This window comes from Poecile atricapillus, chromosome W (assembly GCF_030490865.1).
Source record: "Poecile atricapillus isolate bPoeAtr1 chromosome W, bPoeAtr1.hap1, whole genome shotgun sequence".
NCBI lineage: Eukaryota > Metazoa > Chordata > Aves > Passeriformes > Paridae > Poecile > Poecile atricapillus.
This window is the reverse complement of record NC_081288.1, coordinates 92,839,964-92,866,040: the sequence shown is the minus strand read 5'-3', so window position 1 is coordinate 92,866,040 and position 26,077 is coordinate 92,839,964. Positions and strand designations below refer to the sequence as shown.

Here is a 26,077-nt window from a genome sequence, read left to right as displayed (position 1 = left end):
TGACTGTGTAAACATCACTAATCTTAGATATATACTGTTGTTAGATACATACTACTAGTAGATATTTAGTATAGCGACTTCACAAGGTAAAGGCCTTGTCAGTCATCTAAAGGGGGGGAATGACGCCTTAGGATTTTAGCTTTTATATTTTTCAAATCTTGTACTGCTTTAGTGTATAACTAAAACTCCACATAGTGTTAGCTACCGTCTTCATATTTTGGTCAGACAAAACAATTCCTCTAGGCCTGAAGCTCAAGGACACCTTACTGTCTCAGGCCCCGAAAGTATAAAAAAAGTGAGTTGGGGGAGCAAAGTGAGGGCATATGACTTCATTACCTGAAGCTATAATTGGAGGATTAATCCCTGATATGTAAATGGACGAAACTTATAATTGTGTGAAAAACTCATGACCGTCATCTATCTTGGCTATAACCTCTGGGAGGCTTCTGACTGCCCAAGGTGTACCTACTGAAGGCCTTTAATAAATATCCATTTTTATTTTCTTAATCGTGTCTAGCCTCTGTTCTAGGTAGCCACTCCAAGGCATCACAGCCATGTCAAGAGCATGCTGGTGGAAAGACCCAAGGCCAGGAATAAAGACAAGATAACCAACAGCTGCTGTGGTTAAAGGAAAGGAGTGGCTTTGCCTCTAATGAGGCTGAAGAGGAAGTAGTTACACAAGTGCTGGGAGAAGTTGAGTCAGATGGGAGATAAGAACCTACTAAGTACCTGCACACCTGAAAGACTTCTCCACCCTAACTATTTCATTATGCTCTTTCTGCACCATGGCACACATCAACCTCCCTCCAAGGCGGCAAATAGGATCAGGAGGACCAGATTCATCACTCAAATCTCTAATCAAGGACCAGGACTTTGGGTTGTTATTCCCTTAGAATCATAGGATTGTTAAGGTTGGAAAAGACCTCTAAGATCATCAAGTCCAACAATTAGCTCAGCACTGCTATGTTCACCACTAAACGATTTTCCCCACTAAACCATGACCCCAAGTACCACATCTTCAGGTTTTTGAACACTTTCAGGGATGGTGATTCCACCACTGCCCTGGGCAGCCTGTTCTAATGCCTGACTACCCTTTCAGTGAAGAAATTTTTCTTAATATCTAAGCTAAGCTTCCCCTGAAGCAACTTGAAGCCCATTCTTCCTGTCCTGTCACTTATAACACTTGTAGTGTCACTGACTTCAGAAGTATGTCAAAGGTTGGGATGGGGCCAAAATTTGGGGGAATCCAAGGTCAAGTCAGTCATGGGTGTCCCCTCTTTCCATCACTGACTTATGGGTCTCTGTCTCCTAATCTGAGTCCTTCTCTTAGGTCTCAACCAATCATTGTTTAGTCTGTGGGCTCTAATGGGTCAAGAGACCTCTGAATGGAGGTATCCATACCACTGTCCCCCAGATGGAGATAGATGAAGGTTTGAATATGGTCCAAATATCTACCTAGGGCCACATCACAGCTTAATGTTATTTTAACTGTTGCTCACACTATTTTTTTCAGAGGGTTTCCTTGGGAGGTTGTGAGAGACTGAAATGTTAAAGGTTAATGACTCAAAGAATAGGCCATTTGAAAAAGCAGAAAGTGCTTTGCTGAGGCTAGGTATGCACCCACCACTGGGGGATGATTACAACAATCCAACCTTTGTTTAGCAACAAGCTGGGGTTTGAGCAGGATAAGGGAAAAGGCTGAAAAGAAACAGATCCTGTTTGGTGTGATCATGCTAATGTTCTCCATTCTGATAAGGCTCAGGTTTGAGACTCTTTCCCCCCCCACACTGGGGGGGAGGGGGTGGGGTGTTGGTGCTGCAAAGTGAATCAAACTCCAAAAGGGCAAAGTAGCCCCAAGCTCTGCTCCCTCTCAAGAGCTGATAAATATTACCACCCTCTACTCCCTTCATTCATTTCCTCATCTCTGAAAGACAAGCTGTATTATTCTCTGACTGCTTTTATTCAATTTAAGAAATTATTTTTGTCTTCTTTTTTTTACCCAGCTATTTATTCTCCTTGCTTTGCTCTTTCTACAACCAGTTAAACATGAATGCAGAATCCAGGTGCCTGTTGAAGAGCAGCACTTCTTTCCAGCATCCAGCAAATCTCTAAGCAGGTCCAAAAATGCAATGAACTTTTAAAGCCCCATTGTGATAGACTGGAATTTAAGAAACAAAAAGAAACACTTAAGGAAGTTAAAGCTGCTGGAGGCTGATGGGAGTTTTTCTCCTGGCCAATAACTGGACATTTCTGAGAATTGACAGTAGTTTTGACCATTGAAAAGTGAGATCAACCTATGAACACCACCTTAAGACCTAAGCCCGGGAATTTCTTGTTCTCTTTGGTTTCCAAGTTTTGAAGAGGTAACAGAGCTCCGATTCAGCTTTCTCACCCCCAGGCCAGACAAGGCTGCGGGGGAAGGGGAGGGGGAAGCGGGGCTGGCCGGAGTTCTGCGGTTCCCAGGGAGGATGGAGAATGTAAAGGGTCAGGAACCCCTTTGTGGAGGGCTTGCTGGGCCTTGTACAGTGGGGCTGCTGGGCCAGGCCAGTCCCTGGCGCGGTTGCAGTTTCTGCCGCTGCTGAGTTTCACCAGAGACTGCTGATAAGGGGAGGGAAAGCTATTGACTTGCGATGTGCTGAGACAGTGACCACACTCTCCAGAGCAGCTACCGAAAATCTTCCACTGCAGCCAGCTTTAGCCGCTGCTCTGGCAGAGATCACAGGACTATCTACAAGGCCTGGGCAAGATTTTAATTCTTTCACTACCCAGATGAGACTTGCACATTGTGATAAATATAACATTGGATAAAAATTCGTGAAAGAGAATAAAGAATTATATGTTATATTTGTAATACTGTAAAGATACAAAATGTAAAATAATCCAGAGATTTCTTCCCAAGTCGGGCAGTAACGATCGACAGCAACACTTACCAACATAAAACAAAGGGCAGGACACAAGCCATCAAATCAGACAATGAGAGTGGCCCGGTCGAGATATCCATCTCCTCCGCACCCAAACTGGCCACTCCACCCTGGTAGGTGCAATCAGAAAACACTCGGAGCCATTCCGCATGTAAAAGGGACTCTGCTCCGTCGAGATATCCATCTGCTCCCGCACCCAAACTGGACGCTCCATTCCGGGAAATGCAATCAGAGGACATTCAGAGCCTCTCGCATGTGAAAGGACTCTGCTCCACCGACCATTGACTCAGCTCAACGGATCCGGAAAGTCTATTCAAACACCTTTGTTGGACAGTGCTTATTCCGGATTTTGCCCCAGGATACGAAAACCCCTATAAGAACCCCGGACTGCAGCACATACAGCGTGGATTTGGGAACTCGGTACCTCTGGGTACAGACCCCTGTCCACCCGGCGCTGCGCTGATCTATTTATTGTGGTTTTTTCTCTCGTTACTGGTGCTTGAAATTGTTTTATAATAAATCGCTTTTTATTAACCTTATTTTGCCATTGCATTTATAACAGATTGGTGCCGTGACTCGGATTCAGAGAAAACTGCGGGGAACCTCACTTCCCAGGACGGGTACCCCCGCTGATTTCGGCGGCCTGGTGAGTTGAGAGCCCCCATAGCTCGTTCCGACATCTGAACTAAATTTAGGCTGAGAAAAACCACAATAAAAGGGAAACGGATCCAGAGGAGAGAGCTCGGGAAGGCACGGAGCCTTCGGGAAGCCGCGGCTTGTTTTGCTCATAAAACATCTGTTGTGCACGAAGACATCCACGCAGGAAAATAGCTATAAGTACTGCTGGTTGAGTGAGGTGATTGGGCGAGTGTGTGAGACGTGATCTGATCACGGAGCGAGTGCGGACTTCAAGGTCGCGTTTCCATCCTCCCGCGAGGGAATTGGCCGGCCGCGAAGGAAGTGATTTGTTGTGAAAAAGTTCTCTCTTTACACACTTGTAAAAACCTGAGACGAAAGGGCGTCTCGGGGGACTGATCACAAGAGGCTAAAAGGGGAAGGATACGTCCTGTCGAGCTCGGGAATTGGTAAACCCTTTCAGTCAACGGACCAAGGTAAAGGTCCAGAAGAGGATTGGAGTGCTGATTACAAGAAACCTCAGCTCAGCTCGCTGAAGGGTGAGTATTGGCAAACTTTGATTTCTCGAGTAAACGCGAAAAGGTCACAACGCAGGAACGAAAGACAGACTGGTAAGAAATTTTTTTACATACTAAATATGGGGCAGAAAAAGAGTAAAATGCAGAAAAAGACCACCAGGAAAGGCCCCTCCGATCAGGCGGAGAGGTCACTAGACATCCCACTGGAAAGCCCTTTGGGATGGATGCTAAAATACTGGGAAGATTGTCCGCAGAGAAAAGGTAAGTCTAAGACAAAAATGATCCATTATTGTGTAGAGGTTTGGGGAGGATAAGAAGTCACCTCACTTGGCCGGTGTTAGGCACATTCGAAAGATGGACATGTAATGAATTGCTCTCCTACGTGGAGGGCAAAGTCCCCTCAGACTCTAAGGAGAGGGAATATGCTAGACTCTGGTTAACCGCCAGAGTAGGGCTATTCCCGATAAAACAAAAAGAAAAACGTGGGTCGAGAGCTGAACCCTGGGAACCTCTCGACCATTTACCACCCCCATATCATGGACTGGTGGAGCCTTCTTCTATAGATCAAGTAGCGCCTTCAGCACCTTCGGGCTCCCAAGAACAACCCGCTGAGATGTATGCATCCAGAGCGGGAGAATCGGCGTCGGCAGCTGTGCCGGCAGCCCTCCCCTTACCCCCGCCTGCAGACAACCTAGTCACAGCAACCTCTCCAGAGGTTTTTCCTGCGCAAGGCTGGGGGCCACTCTATCCGCACTTGCCAGTCCAGTCGCCACAGCCGGGACCTTCCCATGTAACGGAAGGGATCTCTCCCGTTAACCGGGTGGCGGCAGAGTTCCCACAATTGACAAAGGGGAGACCACCCACAGCCCCCAGTTCCCCTCCCGCAAGTAGAACCCGTCTGAAAGCGAGAATGGGGGGCGAGGAGTGGGGAGAGAGTGAGAATGAGCACCAGTTATTCCCTCTCAGGGAAGTACCGACAGCTCCGGGAGTGATCGGATTTGTGAATGTTCCCCTCAACTCCGGAGACGTATGAGCGTTTAAGAAAGAGATGGGACGATTGCTAGATGATCCTTTTGGTGTGGCTGAAAGGTTGGACGAATTTCTAGGAAGTAGCATTTATACCTTTGACGATCTGATGGCAATCCTAAGATCATTGTTTAATCAAGAGGAGAGAGAAATGATTAAACAAGCTGGTATCAGGGACTGGGACAGACGCAATCCACAGGGGACACCAGGCAACCAGAAATGGCCTAGTGTAAGCCCGAGCTGGAATGCCCAGACGGAGGAGGGCAGACGAAACATGATAGATTTAAGGAGCATGATTATTCAGGGAATAAGAGAAGCGGTTCCCAGGGGCCAAAATATTAGTAAAGTTTTTGGGGAATGTCAAGGGTAAGAGGAATCACCCACAGAATGGATAGAGAGATTGCGGCGAAGTTTTCAGATTTACTCTGGAACTGACCCGAACTCTCCTGTGGGGGAGGTTCTGCTAAAAACACAATTCGTTGCCAAATCCTGGGAGGACATTAGAAGAAAATTAGAAAAGATTGAGGGATGGCAGGATAAAAGCCTCCAGGAGCTCCTAAGGGAAGCTCAAAAGGTATACATGAGGAGAGAGGATGAGAAACAAAGACTGCAAGCTAAGGTTTTGGTAGCTGCAGTCAAGGAAGTCCAGAAACAGGAGCAAGCACAAGGTAAGTTTAAAACGCTGCCTAGAAAACCGGGAGGTCCTCACAGGGCAACCCCAACCCCAAGGAAAGAACTCCCTGAATGCTACCACTGTAAAAAGGTAGGACACATTCGACAGGACTGTAGGCAAAGAATAAAAGACGAGAAAATTTTTCAGGAAGATTAGGGGTGTCGGGGGCTCTTTAACTTGGGGATCGGAACATCCAAGGAGCCCTTGATAAAATTAAAAGTGGGCCCCCAAAGACAGGAGGTAAGTTTTCTTGTGGATACTGGTGCGGAGAAAAGTACCCTGCAGAAACTACCGTATGGATGTGTGGCCAGCAGAGAAAAAGTTTTTGTAATCGGTGCAAAGGGAGACCCCTTCAAAGTGCCCGTAATAAAAGATGTAGAAAGAGTCTGAAAATAAAATTTGCTTAGGGAATTTGCTATTAGTGGAAGAAGCTGATTACAATTTGTTGGGAAGGGACATGATTGTCGCTTTAGGAATTAATATCATGATTAAAAATTCTGAATTGGTAGTGAAAATATTTAAGCTGACTCCCAAAGATGAGGAAGAAATTAACCCTAAAGTGTGGCACTCAAAGGGGGAGGTAGGAAAGCTGGATATCAAACCCATCAATATAGAAATCGAAGACCCTGAGGACCCTATAAGAGTCAAACAATACCCCATCCCGATGGAAGGGAGAAGGGGGTTGAAACAAGTAATCGACGACCTCCTAAAAGGGGGTACTCTGGAACCCTGCATGTCTCAGCATAACACCCCCATCCTGGCTGTAAGGAAGACGGATGGCAGTTTCCGATTGGTTCAGGACCTAAGAGCTGTAAACGCTAGGACCCAAACCAGGTTCCCGGTGGTGGCCAATCCCTATACCCTACTAAATAGACTCTCACCTGAAGATTTGTGGTACAGTGTAATTGATTTGAAAGATGCTTTTTGGACTTGCCCTCTGGATGAAAGGAGTAGAAATTATTTTGCATTTCAGTGGGAGGACCCTGATACAAACCGAAAGCAACAGCTAAGGTGGACAGTCCTCCCCCAGGGGTTCGTGGAGTCTCCGAACCTTTTCGGACAGGCGTTGGAACAATTGCTAACACAATTTGTTCCTGAAAATGGGACAAAGCTTTTGCAATATGTTGATGACTTATTGATAGCTGGAACGACTGAGGAGAATGTGAGGAAAAGCATGATTGACTTATTGAACTTTTTAGGAAAGAAGGGTTGAAAGTATCAAAATCCAAGCTGCAATTCACAGAGCCTGAAATAAAATACCTCGGACATTGGATATCTCAGAGGAAAAAGAAATTAGACCCTGAGAGAGTGGCAGGTATCCTCGCGCTACCTACACCAAAAACAAAAAGACAAATCAGCCAATTTTTAGGGCTCTTGGGATATTGCAGACAGTGGATTGAAGGTTTCAGTGAGAAACTGAAGTTTTTGTATGAGAGGTTAAACACTGACAGATTGAAGTGGACTGAACAGGATGAGTTTGATTTCCAGAAATTGAAGAATACCCTTATAACCGCCCCTGTACTAACTTTACCAGATACAAATAAAGAATTTCAGTTATTCGTGGATGTGAGTGGACAAACAGCACAGGGAGTTCTAACCCAGGAGTGGGCAGAAAAGAAGAAGCCTATAGGGTTTCTCTCAAAAATCTTAGATCCTGTTAGTCGGGGCTGGCCTACATGTTTGCAGGCAATTGTGGCAGTAGCTTTGTTGGTGGGAGAAGCTAAAAAGGTAACTTTCGGAGCTCCCTTGGTAGTTTACACTCCACATGATGTGAGAAACATCTTACAACAGAAAGCGGAGAAGTAGTTGACTGATTCCAGGCTTCTGAAATATGAAGCCATTTTAATCAGCTCGCCTGGTTTAGAATTAAAAACCACTTCTGCACAAAATCCTGCTCAGTTCCTGTTCGGCGAACCTCCAGAAAAATTGTTACACGACTGCATTGAGCCTGTGGAGCTGCAGACTAAAGTTAGACCAGATTTAGAAGATCAAGAGTTAGAAGGGGGAGAGAAGTGGTTTATAGATGGATCTTTGAGGGTGGTTGAAGGAAAAAGAAAGTCAGGTAATGCAATAATAAATGGCACATCAGGAGAAATTGTAGAATTGGGCCCCTTGAAAGCAAGCTGGTCTGCACAAGCTTGCGAGCTCTATGCTCTCCTAAGAGCCCTCCGGGGACTGAAAGGAAAAAAGGGGACCATTTATACAGACTCACGGTATGCCTTCGGGGTAGTACACACTTTTGGAAAGATTTGGGAAGAAAGAGGACTAATAAATACGAAGGGAAAAGGCCTAATCCATGGGGAAATAATTCAACAAATTCTAGAAGCTGTCCGAGAACCGGAAAAAATATCAGTTGTCCACGTAAAAAGACTTCAGACAGGATGGCAGTTTCAAACCCGAGGTAACAACCTAGCTGATAAAGAGGCAAAACGAGCAGCCTTGCTCACCGTAAGTATTCCCGAAGTAATCCCAGAAGAATCACTGGAAATCCCCATGCTCCCTTCAGAGAGGGAGATAGAGGAATTCAGGAAGGTAGGGGGAATCTTAGAATGGGGAAAATGGTGGTTACCTGATGGGAGGGAATTAATTCCAAGAGGAACGGCAAGGGGGATATTGCAAAGGTTACACAAGCAGACCCATTGGGGAACTCGAGCATTAGCTGAACAGTTCCTGAAGTTTTTCGGGTGCAAGGGGATCTTTGAACTTGCTAAACAAGAGGTACAAGGGTGTGTGGTTTGCCAAAAAGTGAACCGGTCCAAATTTAAACAGACGGCTTGGGGAGGTCGTCCTGTCTCATACAGGCCATTTGAAAGGATCCAAGTGGACTTCACCGAACTACTGAAAATCGGTAGATACAAATTTTTATTAGTAATAGTGGATAAATTAACACATTGGGTAGAAGCCTTTCCCAGAGCAAGGGCCACAGCCCAAACGGTGTCTAAAATTTTATTAGAGGAAATCATTCCTAGATATGGGATAATAGATTGTATTGACTCAGACCAAGGAACCCATTTCACTTCAAAAATTATTAAACAAATTTCAGAGGCTCTGGGTATTAGATGGCAATACCACACCCCTTGGCATCCTCAGAGCTCGGGACAGGTAGAAAGGATGAACCAAACACTGAAATCCCAATTATCTAAACTCATGATAGAAACAAAGATGTCATGGATCAAATGTCTTCCCCTTGCTCTGCTAAATATTAGAACTATGCCCCACTCTGAGACAGGTCTGTCTCCCTTTGAAATGTTATATGGGATGCCATACAAACATGGAATGCTGGTGGGACACCCTCAAGTGGAGGATGTGAAAATACAACCATATGTCATTGCTATCAACAAAAATTTACAGGATCTGCGAAAGCAAGGACTTATCCCCCAAAGCACCAGTCTGGGATTCGCAATACACCAGATACAGCCTGGGGATAAAGTCCTCATCAAAACTTGGAAGGAGCTCCCCCTCGCTCCCCACTGGGAAGGACCGTTCCTCATTCTCCTGACCACAGACACAGCTGTCCGGACTGCTGAAAGGGGCTGGACACATTCATCTCGAGTAAAAAAAAGTAAAGGATTACGACGCCTCCGAGTGGAAAGTCACCACCCCTCCGGGAGAGCTGAAAATTAAACTTCGGCATCATCACAAATGACCAGTGACGACCAGATAAGTTGTATCAACCCTGAATGTGATTGTTTTCCGTTTATACATTTTAAGTGCGCTTATTGTAAACAGATTTGGGTAACCCACTGTTGGGGAGGGTACAAGCCTAAGGGATTGTGTACCAAGTGTCTGGAAAAAGAACAGGAGGAGACTAGCCGTCTCTTAGCACTTGCCACCCGGGCGGGGTTTTTAGAACTTGACTCTCCTGAGTGGTACCTGCTTTTTCAAAAGGGGATAAGAGGTAAACTAGACTCCAAGGCAGAAGCTTTAGAAATCGAGTGCCGAAAGACAGTCAAGGTACCATGCAGGACAGACACAATTAAGTTGTCTCGGTGGGCTACTTTCAAGAGAAGGTACGCCATTAGGACTACAAGGGCCCCTGAAGAATATCCTTGCTGCCGAGAAGATGGTAATCCCCGCCATATATTTCTATACGGGCGAAGGGCAAGGCAGAGGGATACACCGGTGGGGAATCCTGACAGTCCTGAGTCTAGCCGTGTGCTTGGCCGAGGGAATGAGTCCCGAGGTACCTCCGGGGGAGCGTCTCCTGGGGAAGTGTGAGCAGTGCCTGACTGCCACAGATACCAGACGAATAATTGACTGTCCTCCGGAACGACAAAAGGGGTTTTGTTTGTCTAACGGCACTCAGTATAATCTTTGTGAATTAAAGGGGGAGGTCTGGTGCTACCACTCAGGGGCAGGTTTTAAAGACGGGCAGTCTCAGACTCCTATGAGAAGAAAAACCAAAGCTACCCACTTCAGGTATAAGAGAGAAGTGGGAATGCTTCCTCCGATTCCAACCTGTAACCAATGTAATAAAACTGTCTGGATAGGAGGAAAAAGACAATCCACCTTTTTAGCACATTATAAAGTCAACCCTTTGTGTTACAATAAAGCAAACTTAAAAACGTGTACCATAGGAGGGAAATTGTATTGGGAAGGTAAAAATTTAAAACGTGGAAAAAGCCTCCTTTAGTAATGAACCGATAATTCTTGATTTATTAAAAAGTGATGATGACCGAGTATGTTTACAATTCGATCAAGTGTTCTGCTTCTCCAGAGATGAGGAAGGGGTGGACCTTGAAAGCAAAATTAAACAACTAACCCAAGAGTTAAAGAGGCGAGAGGTAGAAATTCGGAAAAGGAGACTAGAACAAGAGAGACTTAACTCTCTGAGTGAGCACTACGAGCAATTAGAAAGACAATACAGCAATTGGGGATTACCAGCCCCCAACCAGAATCTCTTCATAGACCTGATGCAAGAAATAGCCACAGAATTAGGTCTATCTAACTGTTGGATCTGTGGCGGTTTAAAATCGGCTGAAAGGTGGCCTTGAAAGGGAGAGGGACTCACCCCAGAGCAACTCCTAAAATGGGAGGGTTCAAAAATATCAAAAACGACACAAAGACCTGAGGGATGGGTGATAGATCAAAGAATAATTGGTACCGTCTGCATTAGCAGAGAGGGAAAAGAGTTCACTGACTTAGTAGGTTATACCCCGTGTATAAACACACTCACAGTGAATTCTGACATTAAGTTGAAAATTTGGCAACCTGAACCACCCGCGGGCTATTGGAGTCGCACCCGGGGTAATCACTGAGAATGGGTTGAGATAATTGAACTATGTTGGTACAAAAGCTCCGGGGCCAATCCCTTCCATGCCCTAGAAGGCCTAAAAGAATATTGGGATGATCCGGCAAGAACAAACAAAGGTTGGGAAGCTCCTGACGGCATTTACTGGATATGTGGCAAAAAAGCATATAGTGAGCTACCTAGGAAATGGAAGGGGTCCTGCACACTCGGAATAATTAGGCCTTTTTTCTTTACTCTACCCAGAACAGAAAGTAAGTTGCTGGGAGCTCCCCTCTTTGAAACACTGAATAGACAAAAGAGGGAATTAAAACGGGAACTACCAATGGCAGGAGGCAGTCAAAAATGAAAAGAAGAAGAATGGCCTGCTGAAAGGATCATTAAGTATTATGGGCCCGCCACTTGGGCAAATGATGGCAGTTGGGGGTACAGGACTCCCATTTACCTTCTCAACAGGCTTATCAGGTTACAAGCGGTGGTAGAAGTAGTTTCCAACCACACCTCAGAAGCCTTAGAACTCCTAGCGAAACAACATTCACAAATGAGAGCTTTTGTGTACCAAAACAGATTAGCTCTCGATTATTTGTTAGCCGAGGAAGGAGAAGTGTGTGGTAAATACAATGAGTCCGAGTGTTGCATGGAAATAGATGATTATGGAGAAACAATAAAAGGACTGGCTGCCGAAATAAAGAAAGTAGCACATGTGCCAATTCAAAAATGGAATTCGATTCTGCAAGCCTCCTGGTGGGACCAAATATTTGGACAGGGAGCTTGGTGGAAAAAGTTAGTGTTCTTTATATCTTGTTCAATTGCCGGAATCATCTTCCTTCCATGTCTGATTCCTTGCCTCATCAGATTAATTCACTCTGTTGTGCAAGAAATGCAGATTGCCACCCTCCCAATTGACCCAGAAAAGGCCCAAGGGAAACCCACTCCTTTTTCTAAACTGATGAAGTTAAAGGAGAAAAGAGAAAACAGGAGAGTAGTTGAAGCTTTAAGGAAATTTGAAAATAAAAACAGCCCTTCTCAGGAGTACTCTGGGAATTCACTTACAGACTGGGAGGAGGACGAATATTGTTAAACACGAATTTTTAATGTGATAAATTATTAGGCGGGGGACTGTGATAAATATAACATTGGATAAAAATTCGTGAAAGAGAATAAAGAATTATATGTTATATTTGTAATACTGTAAAGATACAAAATGTAAATTAACCCAGAGATTTCTTCCCAAGTCGGGCAGTAACGATCGACAGCAACGCTTACCAACACAAAACAAAAGGCAGGACACAAGCCATCAAATCAGACAATGAGAGTGGCCCGGTCGAGATATCCATCTCCTCCGCACCCAAACTGGCCACTCCACCCTGGTAGGTGCAATCAGAAAACACTCGGAGCCATTCCGCATGTAAAAGGGACTCTGCTCCGTCGAGATATCCATCTGCTCCCGCACCCAAACTGGACGCTCCATTCCGGGAAATGCAATCAGAGGACATTCAGAGCCTCTCGCATGTGAAAGGACTCTGCTCCACCGACCATTGACTCAGCTCAACGGATCTGGATCCGGAAAGTCTATTCAAACACCTTTGTTGGACGGTGCTTACTCCGGATTTTGCCCCAGGATACGAAAACCCCTATAAGAACCCCGGACTGCAGCACATACAGCGTGGATTTGGGAACTCGGTACCTCTGGGTACAGACCCCTGTCCACCCGGCGCTGCGCTGATCTATTGTGGTTTTTTCTCTCGTTACTGGTGCTTGAAATTGTTTTATAATAAATCGCTTTTTATTAACCTTATTTTGCCATTGCATTTATAACATTAATCAAGTTGGAAAAAGAGAAAGTAATGAGAACAGAACCTATAATAGCAGCAAAATCAGTCCCAGTAAAAACCACAAACCCTGCAGCAAAACACTGGGAGCCTTTTCCTATGGGGAATTAAACAGAGAGCACAATGGAACTGATAAAAGAGCCTAGTATCTTAGGCCTAATCAAACAGAAAACATGAGAGAGACAGACACAGATAACTACTCCCTGGGGTAGAAGTGACCAAGAGATATATTGTGAAACTTTGTAATGATTACCAGGTAACTGATGTCATGAAGAATGTATAACCCATGGGAAATTGTTACCAAAAATAGAATCCTGTATATGTGCCATACAAGTAAAACCCTATATAAACGCCTTGTACACTCAATAAAATTGGCTTCTGATCTAGACTCGGATGTCCTTGTCTTTCAATCGCCAGCAAGTGGTGCCTCTGTATGAGGAGCAAGAAACAGCCTATCAGCACTGCAATCGGCAAGCCCCTGAACTGGAAGTGCTGATGAAAGAACCAGGAGTGGGCTCGAAATAATCTCTCCATGAAGAAGGTGAGCCAGTGGGAACATGGGACAAAATATGTCTGAAGAAGAGAGAGGCATATTTGAACTAATGCTTTGCTTGCAAAACATGGCAAATCCTTGCCAAAGCTGGACTTAAAACTCATTCTTAGATGGGTGGCTGTTAAGCGTCCCGATGTCACTGCCTCCTATTTTTATAACAGCTGTTTGGGATGATGTGGGGGTTATGCTCTACAATTTGACTACTACGGGACATGAGCCAGAAATATGCATGCTCCGGTCTTGGAGGGTGATTTTTGAGACACTGAAAAAGCAGGAGCAGTCTCAGGCTGTATCCTCTGCAGATACCGCTGGCCCCCTACCCCCACTCTGATTCTCCCTGCCCACCTGAAACTGTCGTCTCTGATACTGAAGACCAGTCGCAGCCATCAACCCCCCCCAGTCAAAGGAGGGGAAGGCATTCTGTATCACGGTCGTTAGCAGCCTATATCACTGACTGCAGCTGTAGCAGTGAGGAGGAGGGAGACCCCTTAGATCCAGGACAGATAGATTCAGATGCTGAGCCTGACCTATTCTCTCATGACCCTCATGATCACTGGATGCGATTAAAGAAAAAGGCTCTTAAGGAAGGTGATTTCGACATCGCAGTGAAAACAGTCACGCCAGTCAAGTTCCATGGTGCCAGGGGAAACAACCCGCAATGGGAACCCCTCACTTATTCAGAAATTAAGGAACTACGTCGCACGGCTACAGAACACGGTCTGGGGTATCATTTTTTTGCTAATATTTTACGGTCTACGTTGTCAACTCATCTTATGAACCCTCATGTGTCGCCCTGAAAACTCAGCTTCTGAGCTTGCTAACATAGTTTTCTAAAGACTTTCCCAGGACAGTAACTGTAAACATAGATATGTGTACATTCTTTCTGTTACACGTCTTGTGATGAACATCTCTCATGGCCAGTGCAGTGAGAAAGTGTTATCCTGGCCATCCAATCCCTGGCCATGGTCAGGAGCCTATAAATCCTGGAGGGAAAATAAACCTCTCTCTTCTTTTCACCACACCTCGACCTGTGTCCGTGTGATCTATTCATCTTCAGCGGCAACATCTGGTGACCCTGACGTGTCTTGCACATGTGTTACAGGGTACTGTCTAGCCTGTGGCTATGGATGGTTTTGGGCTTCCTCTTACGGAGGGCCTGGTTCTGGAGATATGGCGTGCAGTGCATGATCAGAGAGGAATTGATGTTTCGTATTCTGACTTTCAGCAATTGTGTGAGTACGGGAAAACTGAGGGGTTTTTCCCTGTGGTTGAAGCGATTTTTTCTCAGTCAGCTTGGGAGGCTTTAGGCGATTCCCTGATCGAGGCTCTGCTGGTTGGTTATGAGCCCCGGCTGCTCCGGCTGCTCGGGATCTGGTGAAGGTGCGGCTTTCTGAGGTGGGGTCCCGAGGTCGGCTCCCCCGGGATCGCCGGGGCCCCCGGCGGGTTGAACGGTGCCCCGGCGGTGTAGGCCCGGGGCGGGGTTGGATCCCTGCCGGCAGGCTGTCCGGGGCGCCGCGGACCCGGGGGGTGTAATCCCTCCTCGGCCCGCGCCCCGGCGATGGAAGCCCGGGGCGGGGTCGCCGCCTCCGCGTGCCCTCCCGGCACAGACCGATGAGGGGCTGCCTGAACGGGGGGCGGCGCCGGCCCTGGGGGATGCCTCGGAGTCCGTCCCATGTCCGTGCTGTGGCTGGGCCGTGCCCTGCCCCGCGGTGGGGGACGGGCCGGGCCCGGGCCCCGTGCCGGATTCGTGGGGCGGGGGCACGGGTGCTGCGGGTGCTGCGGACGCCGGGCCGGGTTCTGCCGGCCCCGTGCTGCCGGATTCCCGTCCTGCGAGCCCGGGTTGTCCCCTGGCAGCGGAGCGGGACGGTGCCGCGGCTTCCCCGGCTGTGCCTTTACCGGCGCCCCGGCCCCCCCCCGCGCCGGGAGCGGGCTCTGCCGAGCTGCTTTCAGCCCTCCCCGCCTCGGGTTCCCAGGCATCACCCGAGCCTGCGGCTGGAGCCGGGCCTTCCCCGTCGCCTCCTGCGGCCGCGGCAGAGCAAGGTCCTGTGCTGTTTACCACTGGCTCCAGTGGTGCTGCCGCGGGGGAGAAGCCGGTGGCCTTGACGGGCCAGGGGTCCCAGGCTGCTGGAGCCTCTTCGGCTGGCCTGTGGACCTTGTCCTCCTGTAAAATGACTGTGCAGCTGAGCATATCAGGCATTCCATGTGCTTCCAAATGTTTTGGTCCGGTGGGTGAGGGCATGAGTGCTCTTCTTGTGGCGTGGTTGACTACCACTGCTCAAGGCATCATTGCTCACCTATGGGGCGTTGATTCGGATTTCCTGGGCTGCATTTCTGCCATGGGTTTCACACTCACCCCTCCTGTTCCTATCCCTGCGGGACCTGGATTTGCTCACCTTGTGCCTTTTGAGTTTTATGTTCGCAGAGCTGAGAATCAGCTGCGGGGAGATGGTGGCTTCGGGTTCCCTGGACCTCCCTGGGTCACTGGACTGCTGTTCTGCAGCCAGGGATCATCCTGAACAGGTCTACATCCTTGGTGACATGCTGTCAGAGATTAGCTTCTGTGGGTTTAGACAGTGGCATGGACATCACGATTGTCTGGCTTGCTGATGGACCCTTGGACCCGATGCTGAGACATTCAACACAAAGAAGAACTTGAGACTGACTCTTTGTTCAGCAGATTCTGTTGTTTTCTCTCATGATAGACTAGTCACCCTCCGTGACCTGATGCAGGAACAGTTGGATCACAGTGATCTGGAGTTTCAACCAGTCCCTGAGACATTCCTGTCATCTGTATCAAGAAGAAGTCTGGGAAATGGAGGTTGCTACAACACCTCCAGAAAGTTCATGCTATGATGGAAAGCATGGGGATATTGCAGGCTAGCATGCCTTCACCTGCCATGCTTCCTGCTGATTGGCTAGTCCTCATTGTGGATCTGAAGGATTGTTCTTTGCAATTCCTTTGCATCCCGATGACAGACCGAAATTTGTCTTTCTGGTGCCAGCTATCAATAATGCTGAGCCCACACAGAGATATCAATGGAGATTTTGCTATAAGGCATGCAAAATTTGCCGGCATTTGCCGATGATATGGGGCTCTAGCCCTCTCTGGAGTTTGCAAGCAGTTTCCTGCTGCTCGTCTCTACAACCTCCCTGAAATTATTTGAGGGTCAAAAATAATCTTTGGGACAAACAGTCTCGCATTTGGAGGTGCAATTATTTTTTTGGCATTCAGTGCAGACACTGCATGAATGATGTCCAAATATTAGTGGACTTTTACATGGTTGTGTCCTTATATGGGACTGACCACGACACAACTGTCTCCCTTGTTTGGTCTATTAAAGGGGGACTCTGATTTTAAAGTCACCTCTGACACTGACCCCACAGGCACAGTAGATGCTGGAGGAGGTTCTGTGAGCAGTTTCTGCTCCTCAAGTTTATTACATTAATCTTTGCTCCTCAAGTTTATTACATTAATCTTTCCATTGATGTCGCTGTTTTGTTTTTTGGTTTTTTTTTTTAGAGAGTAATGAGGCTGGATCAGCCCAATTGATGGAATTACAGGCTGCTGTCATAGCATTTCATACGTTTTCCCAGGCACCTTTCAGTTTGGCCATGGCTTTTGCTTCCGTGACCAAATTGAGAGCCATCCACGAGCAGGTGTTGATGTTGGACAATTGTGTCATTTATTTTTGAGTTTTGTTGTTTTTTCTGGTTCTTGTTTTTTTGGGTTTTTTGGTTTTTGTTTTTTTTTATAATAACGAAAGGGTGAGATATCACCCTGAAATTACAGCCTTCTGATTGTATGGAGTATTGTATTTTTTCCTGTTATTTATCTTTTGATTGTTTATAATGTTGCTAGTTTCTTTGTTCATTTTTCTTTTTTCTTTTCTTTTTATTAAACCGAAAAGGGTGAGATGTCGCCCTGAAAACTCAGCTTCTGAGCTTGCTAACATAGTTTTCTAAAGACTTTCCCAGGACAGTAACTGTAAACATAGATATGTGTACATTCTTTCTGTTACACGTCTTGTGATGGACATCTCTCATGGCCAGTGCAGTGAGAAAGTCTTATCCTGGCCATCCAATCCCTGGCCATGGTCAGGAGCCTATAAATCCTGGAGGGAAAAATAAACCTGTCTCTTCTCTTCACCACACCTCGACCTGTGTCCGTGTGATCTATTCATCTTCAGCGGCAACACTCATGATTTAAAGGGATTGGTGAACTTATTATTAACACAAATTCAGTATGCCATTTTTGATACTCAGTGGAAAAAGGGGGAGGCAAGATCCAAAGCTCCTGGTATTTGCCCTCGGTAGCATAAGGGAAGGCATTATTCTAATCAGTGTTGTTCCAAGTATGATTTTAAAGGGCATACGATATCGGGAAACCAAAGCCGGAGCGCGGGGCAGAACCACGTGCAGATACAAATGCCTCGGCCGATGCCTCAGAGCAGACCATAGAAAGCCTCAGCCCAGCCACCACAAGGAGCCTTCACCAGACTATCACAGATTTACAACCCACCACACCAGGGAGCGCCGGACTGGGCCTGGCAACCTCCATCATAGTAGCGTTACTTGATTCATTTGTTTATTTGCTTCCCACAGGAGTTTTTGGACCACCAGGGCAGAGTATGCATGCATTGCTTTTAGGTCAGTCATCCACCTCTTTGATGGGACTGTTTGTTCTCCCTGGGGTTATAGACTCTGACTCTGACCATGAGATAATGATCATGGCTTGGACACCTGGACCACCTTGCACTGTGCCCCAGGGAACTCAAATAGCTCAATTGATTTTACTTCCCCGATGTTGGAATCAAAAATAAAAGCCTCTCTGAGCTCCTCAGAGAGAGAAAAGAATTAAAATATATTAAACCATAAAGTGTAGGTTTTAGTTTTAAGTAGGTAAAAATATAGCTTAAGTGCCCTAAGAGTCTGTGTTAGCTAGTGAAACGCCTTATTACCCAGTTTAAAGTTCAGTGATAATATCCTTCACAGACTCAATTTAGCTCTAGACGTCATGAAAATATAGTTTGCATTCTTGGATAGGACCAGATAGGATTATTCATGTAAACAGATAATACCCTATATGTAAGATTTAAGTAAAAAGAACATTGCTTTTGCATGTTAGAATTAAGTTCAGATTGGTGTAGAAAGTATTGTTTTAGAAGCATGTTTTTAGCTGATTGGATGATTTATGAATTTAATCCCCTGTGATCAAAAAAAAACATCCGAAGAAGAACAGCAGCACCATCATTATCACCAACTGCTTTTGTGGCCCAGGACAACAGAATGCCACACTGAGAAGCTGCTGCTCAGAATTCGGGACTTGATGCCAAAAGCTTTTAGCAAAGACTTTAACTCTCTGAATTCTTTGCCTTTGAGACTGATGCTTTTATACAATAAATACCTTTCTAGCAACTGTTATAAATGCATATTGTGATGTTAGTTTTTCACAAGTATTAAGATGAATGTTATATGTATAATGTAAGAATGGCTTTTGCTGTGTGAATGTAGTTTTTTTTTCTTTTTCTCCTGCTATTAGCAAGAATTTAGGCATAGGTCGATATAGTGTGTTTTGACTGCCTGAGTGGGTAGGATAACCTCCAGTGAACAGATGATGAGGCCCAGGCTGCTATCAACACTCATCACCTGTGGAAAAAGGAGCCAAAGCCCAAATCAAAGGATGGTAATAAAGGAATAAAAACCGCAAAGCCAAGACATGCGCATGCTCTAAAAAGGCGGATCCAAGGAGTGGCCATGCAAAACAGTTCCTGGAAAAGTCTGAATATGCATAAAGTCCATGCAGTAGAAATGGTATATAAAGGGTGTTCCTGAGACACCAGGTGTGCTCTTGGTAGAGCGCCAAGGCACCCGGCCTTACTCTTTGCTTTATTTTCTGTGTCTCTTATTGCCTTTATTAAACCTTTTAAATTTTACCAGGAGAGTGAACTTCGTTTTTCACACAACCATCAATCACTCATGTCTCTTTGAAACCTGGAAAATTCCCTAGAATCCCCATTGAAGCATCGACACCCCAAACCATGAGTGCACCTTCCACAGACGTCAAGCAAACAGGGGGATTTGGGACCACTGGAACACCCCAAGTATGCTGGGTACAACCTATATTAGAACAACGCTCCACATGCCAATGTACCCTGACATTAAAAGGACAAAAGATAACACTTGTCGGTTTCATAGACACAGGGGCTGACATTATAGTTATCTCTCAAGCTAAATGGCCCCCACAGTGGTCCTTTGCTGAAGTGCCCCAGGCGCTTTCAAGCATTGGGGGAAGCAGCCCTAGTTATCAAAGACACCACTTGATACAGATCAAAGGTCCTGAGGCCTCGCCTCAGTCAAACAGTTTGTGTTACCAGTGCCAATGGTACTACAGGGGAGGGATGTTCTTTCTCAATGGGACTCCAAGGCACCAGACCCTTTCCTTATCATTAAATAATTTTTTTTACCACTCCCAGTCAATCCATGCAAGCATTCAAGAAAAAAAAAAAGGTGTAAACAACTGCAAGTAAATGACAGACTTAACTAAGTCAATTTCTGAGAAATTAGAGACTTAATAAATAGAGAAGAAATTTAGTTAAAATAGGCTTATATGTATTAGGCATTATACTATGTATTGTTATGGTTATTCCCTGTATTTTACAGCGTGTGCAAAAATTAATAGACATGCCATTTAAGAGGGTATTTTTGGTTGAACAGGGAGGGGGCCTTTTCCTATGGGGAATTAAATAGTCCTGTATATGTGCCATACAAGTAAAACCCTATATAAACGCCTTGTACACTCAATAAAATTGGGTTCTGATCTCGACTCAGATGTCCCCATCTCTCAATCGCCAATATTTTCCTCTAAGGTTCTCCCACAAATTCTCACCTTCCTTGCTAGGCTTTGGACTAGCTCTAAACCTTGGATTCCTGGTGCCTTAAGAGCACCTGGACTTCCCAGCAATGAGATAGATCTTACCACGTACTTCATGTGACCACCTGATTTTTTTTACACACAGATTTGCAGTCATTGTGCCAACACTGAATGCGTGTTTAATGGTGGCACGCATTCAAAACCCTGTGTATCTACATGTTAAGGTAGGCAAAATGAGATGCTGAATTTTCTGAACATGGATTACATCCTATTCACTTGGCCCTCCATGCATCATGGACTACATTTTGGCAATTATTAATGCTGCCTTTCAACACTACTGCAGACCCAGGAATCACAGATACTCCAGATATGGGTATTTAATGAGAAGCAAGAAAAAACAAGAGATATAATTAAACAAATCAGTCGTCAGTTCACTGGGACAGTTTTCATCTCCATTACAGCAACCTGTTGGATCCAAAACCTATTTTTACGTGGTTCATTAGACAATAGCCTTTCTTGCTACTAGCTGGGTTAAGAATCAAAATTGCTGTGTAATTGCAAGTCTCAGAGCATAAAGGCAAGAGTTTTTCAGTCCTGGAGGGTATTGTCCAAAGGGGAAAGACAACAGAAGGGAAAGATTACATGTGAGCAATTGAGCCCTACTGAGAGAACAAAAAAAGTCACTGAAACTGAGATTAGCCAGATCTTGTAATGGAAAGAGTCCTGTTGGTAAATTGGCACTTGCAACTAAGAGGTGTGTGCTGGGGAAAAAGAACTCAAAGGATGGGTCAAAACCAACCAGAAGAGGAGATTAAGCAGCATCTGAAGCAAAAAAAAAAAAAAATGTTGGTTGGGCCTTTTTGAGCATTTAACTCCTTGAGGTAATTAAGCATGCAGCAATAGCAGTTGCTAAAAAGGAACAGTTCCCAACTTAATCAAATTACATTACTGGAAATTATACCTAGCAAACATAGTAGAGAAACCCAGTAAATATCAAGTTGAGTTAAATAGCTCAGTTATCATCCTTATTAATAATAAATAATGGCCACTGTTTCTTTTGTTTACCAACAACTAACATAGTTAATGGCTCTGCACAAAACTAACACACCATTTTATTACATTTCAGAGAGTGCATCCTCCTAAAATGCTAATGTGCTAATAATTTATGCTAGTCTTTTTGGAAGGAATCAAAGAGCTCAAACGATTTGAAATAGTATCAGCAAAAAATATTTATCACCATCCCTAGTTGTATCAATGTATCTGAACAACTTAGGGCATAGCCAAACTGTCTGTAGAATTTCTTATCAGACCCTCTGGAATTCCTCAAGGTTGCTGAAACATAAATTGTTCTAAAATAAGAAAGAAGATGCTGAGAGACAGAAAAACAAGACCACACGAACCAGATAATTGAGGGCATTTGAACACCTGCACTGTGACCAATTACAAAACGTGAGGAGGGTGTGCTCAGCGCGTGGACAGTATAGAGGCACCAATCAAGTAATGCATGATTGCGTGAACAGTACAGTGCATAATGTAAACAATAAATGGCTTCTGCTAAATCATATTGGTTCGTTGATCAGAAGTCCCAAGCTCCTGCACCTAGTTGCAGAGAAAACAGAGGATTTCTTGGCTCAGTTACTTCTCAATAGATTTCTGGTTTCAATTAAAGCTTTGAGTCTGAGAAGCTTAAAAAAAAAAAAAAAAAAAGCCAAAACAAACGAGATGGAAGTCTCCATTCACTGTTTCTGCTTTTTTTTTTTTTTTTTCCCTTGCTTTTACATAATCTTTCCAAGCTAAGAGCAGAGATTAAAGAACAGCTCCATTGTTTGGAGAGGTTTTTCTCTTTTTGGCTAAAAAACAAATGGAAATTAAAAAAATTCTCCTTCAAGTGGAAGGAGTTTCTGATGAGGGGAGCAATCTAAGTGAAGGACAAGGAACCACAGAAATGTGTGTGTGAAGCAGCTACTTGCACATTTTCCCATTAACATGCTCCATCCCTGGAAGTGTTCAAGGCACGATTGGACAGGGCTTGGAGCAACCAGATCTAGTGAAAGGTGTCCCTGCCCATGTCAGGGGTGTTGGAACAAGGTGGTCTTTAAGGTTCCTTCCAACCCAAACCATTCTATGATTCCCTAATAGGCATATTTTTTTTTTTCTGTATATGATAAAAGGTCCTGGATACCAGTTTCTTTAGGTTGAGAGGAATGACAGGTTTGTCTTTACAAACAAGCTGTGGGTCTGCTGGTAAGATGAAACTATCACTGAGAGATAAAAGAAACAATGGGATGGATTCCACTGAAAGATGAAAGGGACACTGAGGAAACACCATAAATTCCACAAGAGTTAAGAATTATGAGGGGGGTTATACATTAGGGGGGAATCTTAAGTATTAGGCATTCCGGGAAGTCTGTACCTCTCAAGTACCTCAGCCTAAGGGGAAAGAGAGAAGGGACATACGGCTGGGAAATTAGGATAAAAAGGAGGCTGCGCCCTCCAAATATTTGAGAAACCCCAGGAGAATGCCCCATGGCCTCTCCCTTTATTCAAATAAAGTAAAAGGAATCCTTTGTCTCCTTTTTGGACATAAACCTCTGGTGTTTGTGGATTAATTTTCCTGACAAGGTTTATGCTGTCACTGCCTAACTTTGGCAGCTGACAGCTGATTATATCATATCATTACCGTAGGCTGCACCAAGTTAGTCCTGGCTGCAGGGGCTATGGAATCAATAATTGTTTCCATTTTGGCCCATAATATTCCACACGGGATTGGATTTGTTAGTAGCCCTTTCCCCCACAGTCCTCTTGTCAATATCAAGACTCAGATGCTCTCCCTGTCAATGGTGCACTTGCTAGCTCCCAGCTCCGCTAGCCTCACACATCCTTTGCCGTGTGACAGACGGACATAGAAGGACATACAGCATGTGTTGTCCCCCCCCCCCCACCCGCTCCGCGGGCCGGTAGCTAATGAAACACCTCTGCTTGCTAGAAACAGCCTGCCAGGCCCCCACTACCCCCCTCCCTCCATCCTCTTTCTTCATGGCACCGGGATGGGTGTGTGCCCCCCGCTCCCCATGCATCCCCCATGCTCGTCCGCCATGCATGAAGCTCCCCGCATTTCCCCTTGCTTCCTTCCGTGGGACGGATCTGCCCGCCGGGGGGTGGCTGAGCCATGTGTCTCCCAGTTCCCCCCCTCCACGGGCCGGGCTACCGGCGGCCAAATGTCCTTTGAGCATCAAGCATTAGGCCCTAGATTTTCGGTGCCGTTTATTTGAAACGGAAACGAATCGGAAATGCTTCTCTCAACTGCCTTTTGGAGACATAAATACAGCAGGCAGAGGCAAGGGCAGCGCGGGGACCGCCAGTGCCCGGTGGGATGCACACACAGTCACACATACACACAGTCACACTTACAATCACACTGACACACACAGCGGGCAGGAAGGACGGGAGGGACCCGATTTCCTAGTGCCCGCCGGGGGAACTTGGCGAGGAAGGGGGTTGAGTGTGTGAACGCTCGGCAGGAGCCTAGCGCCAGGGCTGGAGTTAACAATAGTCGCCCGCGGCTGCAGGCTGCATTTGCCTCCCTCCCCCTCAAATCGCCACCCCCCCGATAATATCGGCGATATTCAGACTAAAATACCACTTTCACCCGGAAGGGGAGGGAGGGACACCGGGGACCGGAGGGTGACAATCAACGACTTATTATTAATCCTTATTAAAGCCATCCAGCGGGGGGAGGGGCCCGCATTGCTAATTACCCCTCCCCTTCTCCACACCCATGCCTCCCTCCTACACTTCTTTGCTCTCCCAAATCGCCGATTTTCGCGGCTGTGTGTCCTTTTTAATAGCAAAACAAGACGGGGAACCCCAGGGCAGCAGAGGTCCCCCTCCTCCCCCCAACACCGCCGCAGAGTCCCACGCACACATGCGCGCACACACACAAATCCCCATAAAGCTAGTGTTGCTCTTTAGCTGCAATTTACGAAGCGAGAGGGGGGTCGTGTCCCCCACAATTTCCACACGCACACACATAACTGCCACCTACACATATGAACACATATAGGCTATGAAAGGGGGCGGGGGGGATAAGGAGGGGGATAAGGGGGGATAACTACATTATGCAAACTCCTAAAAAATCCCACCCCCTTTCCAGTAGCAGGGTTTTAACCCCCTCACACACACACCTCCCCCCCATCCAACAGGCACAAAGCATGGGGATGGAAGGCGTCGGAGGAGGACTCGCATGCATTGCACAGAGAAAGAATATTTCCCCCTCCCCCCGAAAAAACTAAATAAAGCCTTTTCCGCGCCATTGCAAAGTCACAACACGAAAGAAGACGACATTAACTTTTGCATGCAGAAGGGAAAAAGGAGGGGGAGGGGCGAAGGAAAAGGAGAGAGTAGTACGACCTTCCTGCAATCCCGATAATCAAGACAGACCTTTTCTCGATGGCTCAGGTTTTTTGTTGCATGTGTGTGCTTGTTTGTTTTTTATTTTTCCTTTACTAACCCATATCCCCAAAACGGCACCGGGAGCTTCTTAGCAGCTTCCTCTTCTTCTTTCCTCCTCCTTCTCCTCCTCCTCCTTCTCTTTTAGATCCCGGCTCCAATCCCTCGCCACAGCCCCCAAAGGTGCTTTTGCTTGTGTTGCGGCAAACTCATGGCGGTGTTCGTCTGTCAGATGGAGATGAGGGGCCCGCCCGGCCGCGCAGCGCACGCAGAGCGCAGAGGGAGGAGGGAGGGGGGAGGAGGAAGGCACGAGGAGAGGGAGATGGACGGACAAACAAATGGACAGATAGCTCGAAAGACAAATGATATAGAGAGATAAACAGAACGAGACAGAGTGAGAAAGAATGGGGGTGGGGGAGTAGGGAAGGCATCTTGGAAAGCCGGAATCACGGAATAAATCAAATTAACACGCAGCACCACGAGCAGTCCCGGCTAATTTTAGCAGGATCCAAAATGAAATGAAAAAGAAAAAGGGGTGTGAGTAGGAGAAGAAGAAGGGGAGGTGGAAGAAAGGTGGGGGGGGGGGGGGAAGGAGAAAAAAAAAGGCGAGGAAAAAAAAAAAATCAATGCACTGGATAAAATCCTGGATCTGAAATCGATGGAGGGAGCTTATCTCTTGCTTCTGGTTCTTGGCCTTTTCTTTTCTTTTCTTTTCTTTTCTTTTCTTTTCTTTTCTTTTCTTTTCTTTTCTTTTCTTTTCTTATTTCTATTTCTATTTCTATTTCTATTTTTGCTTTCTCTTTTGTGGTGGTGGTTGTTTGAGAGCCTTTGTAAGGGGGGCGAGGTGGGGAGAAACTTGTACGGTTTTGCATTTCCCAGCGAGGTGTTTTCCCCGGGACGGGGAAGGGCTAAGGGGAGACGGGGAAAAGAACATAATCTTCTCCTGAGGGGGAGGGGGTCAGTGCTATGCACACACACACAAAACCTGTCCTTTTCCCAGGGAAAGGGTGCGCCTGGGCGTGGCTTTTTGTTCCCCCGCTGGATTTCTTTCATTTTGTCTTTTGATCTGGTTCCCTCTGCTCTCCCGCTCTCCCTCACTGAAAGGGTCAGTGATTTGGTTAAGCAGATCTGAGGGTCTGATGGCTCAGTCTCTCTCTTTCCTCTCTTTCTCTCGCTCGCTGCCTGAGTCCTGCAGCACCGGGAGGGGAGAGGGAAAGAATAAATGGTAATGATAAGGCGTGTGAGCGCACACAGTGTGGCTGCAATGCTCAGTCCTAGGTTAATGTACTCAGTGCTACTACCTGACACAACAGCAACACTGATGGGGGCAGGGGAAAATAGGATCATGGA

The 26,077-nt window shown here is 46.0% G+C and overlaps 1 protein-coding gene across 1 annotated transcript in view; it reads right to left on the bottom strand.

Annotated features, from left to right (window-relative positions):
• LOC131591629 (SET-binding protein-like) overlaps positions 1-24,849 on the bottom strand; it is a 510,094-nt gene extending 485,245 nt beyond the window's left edge. Inside the window, exon 1 of the mRNA XM_058862520.1 lies at positions 24,789-24,849. The gene's annotated coding sequence lies outside the window, so the exon portion shown is untranslated. The remainder of the gene's footprint in view (positions 1-24,788) is intronic.
• Between the last annotated feature and the right edge of the window lie 1,228 nt (positions 24,850-26,077).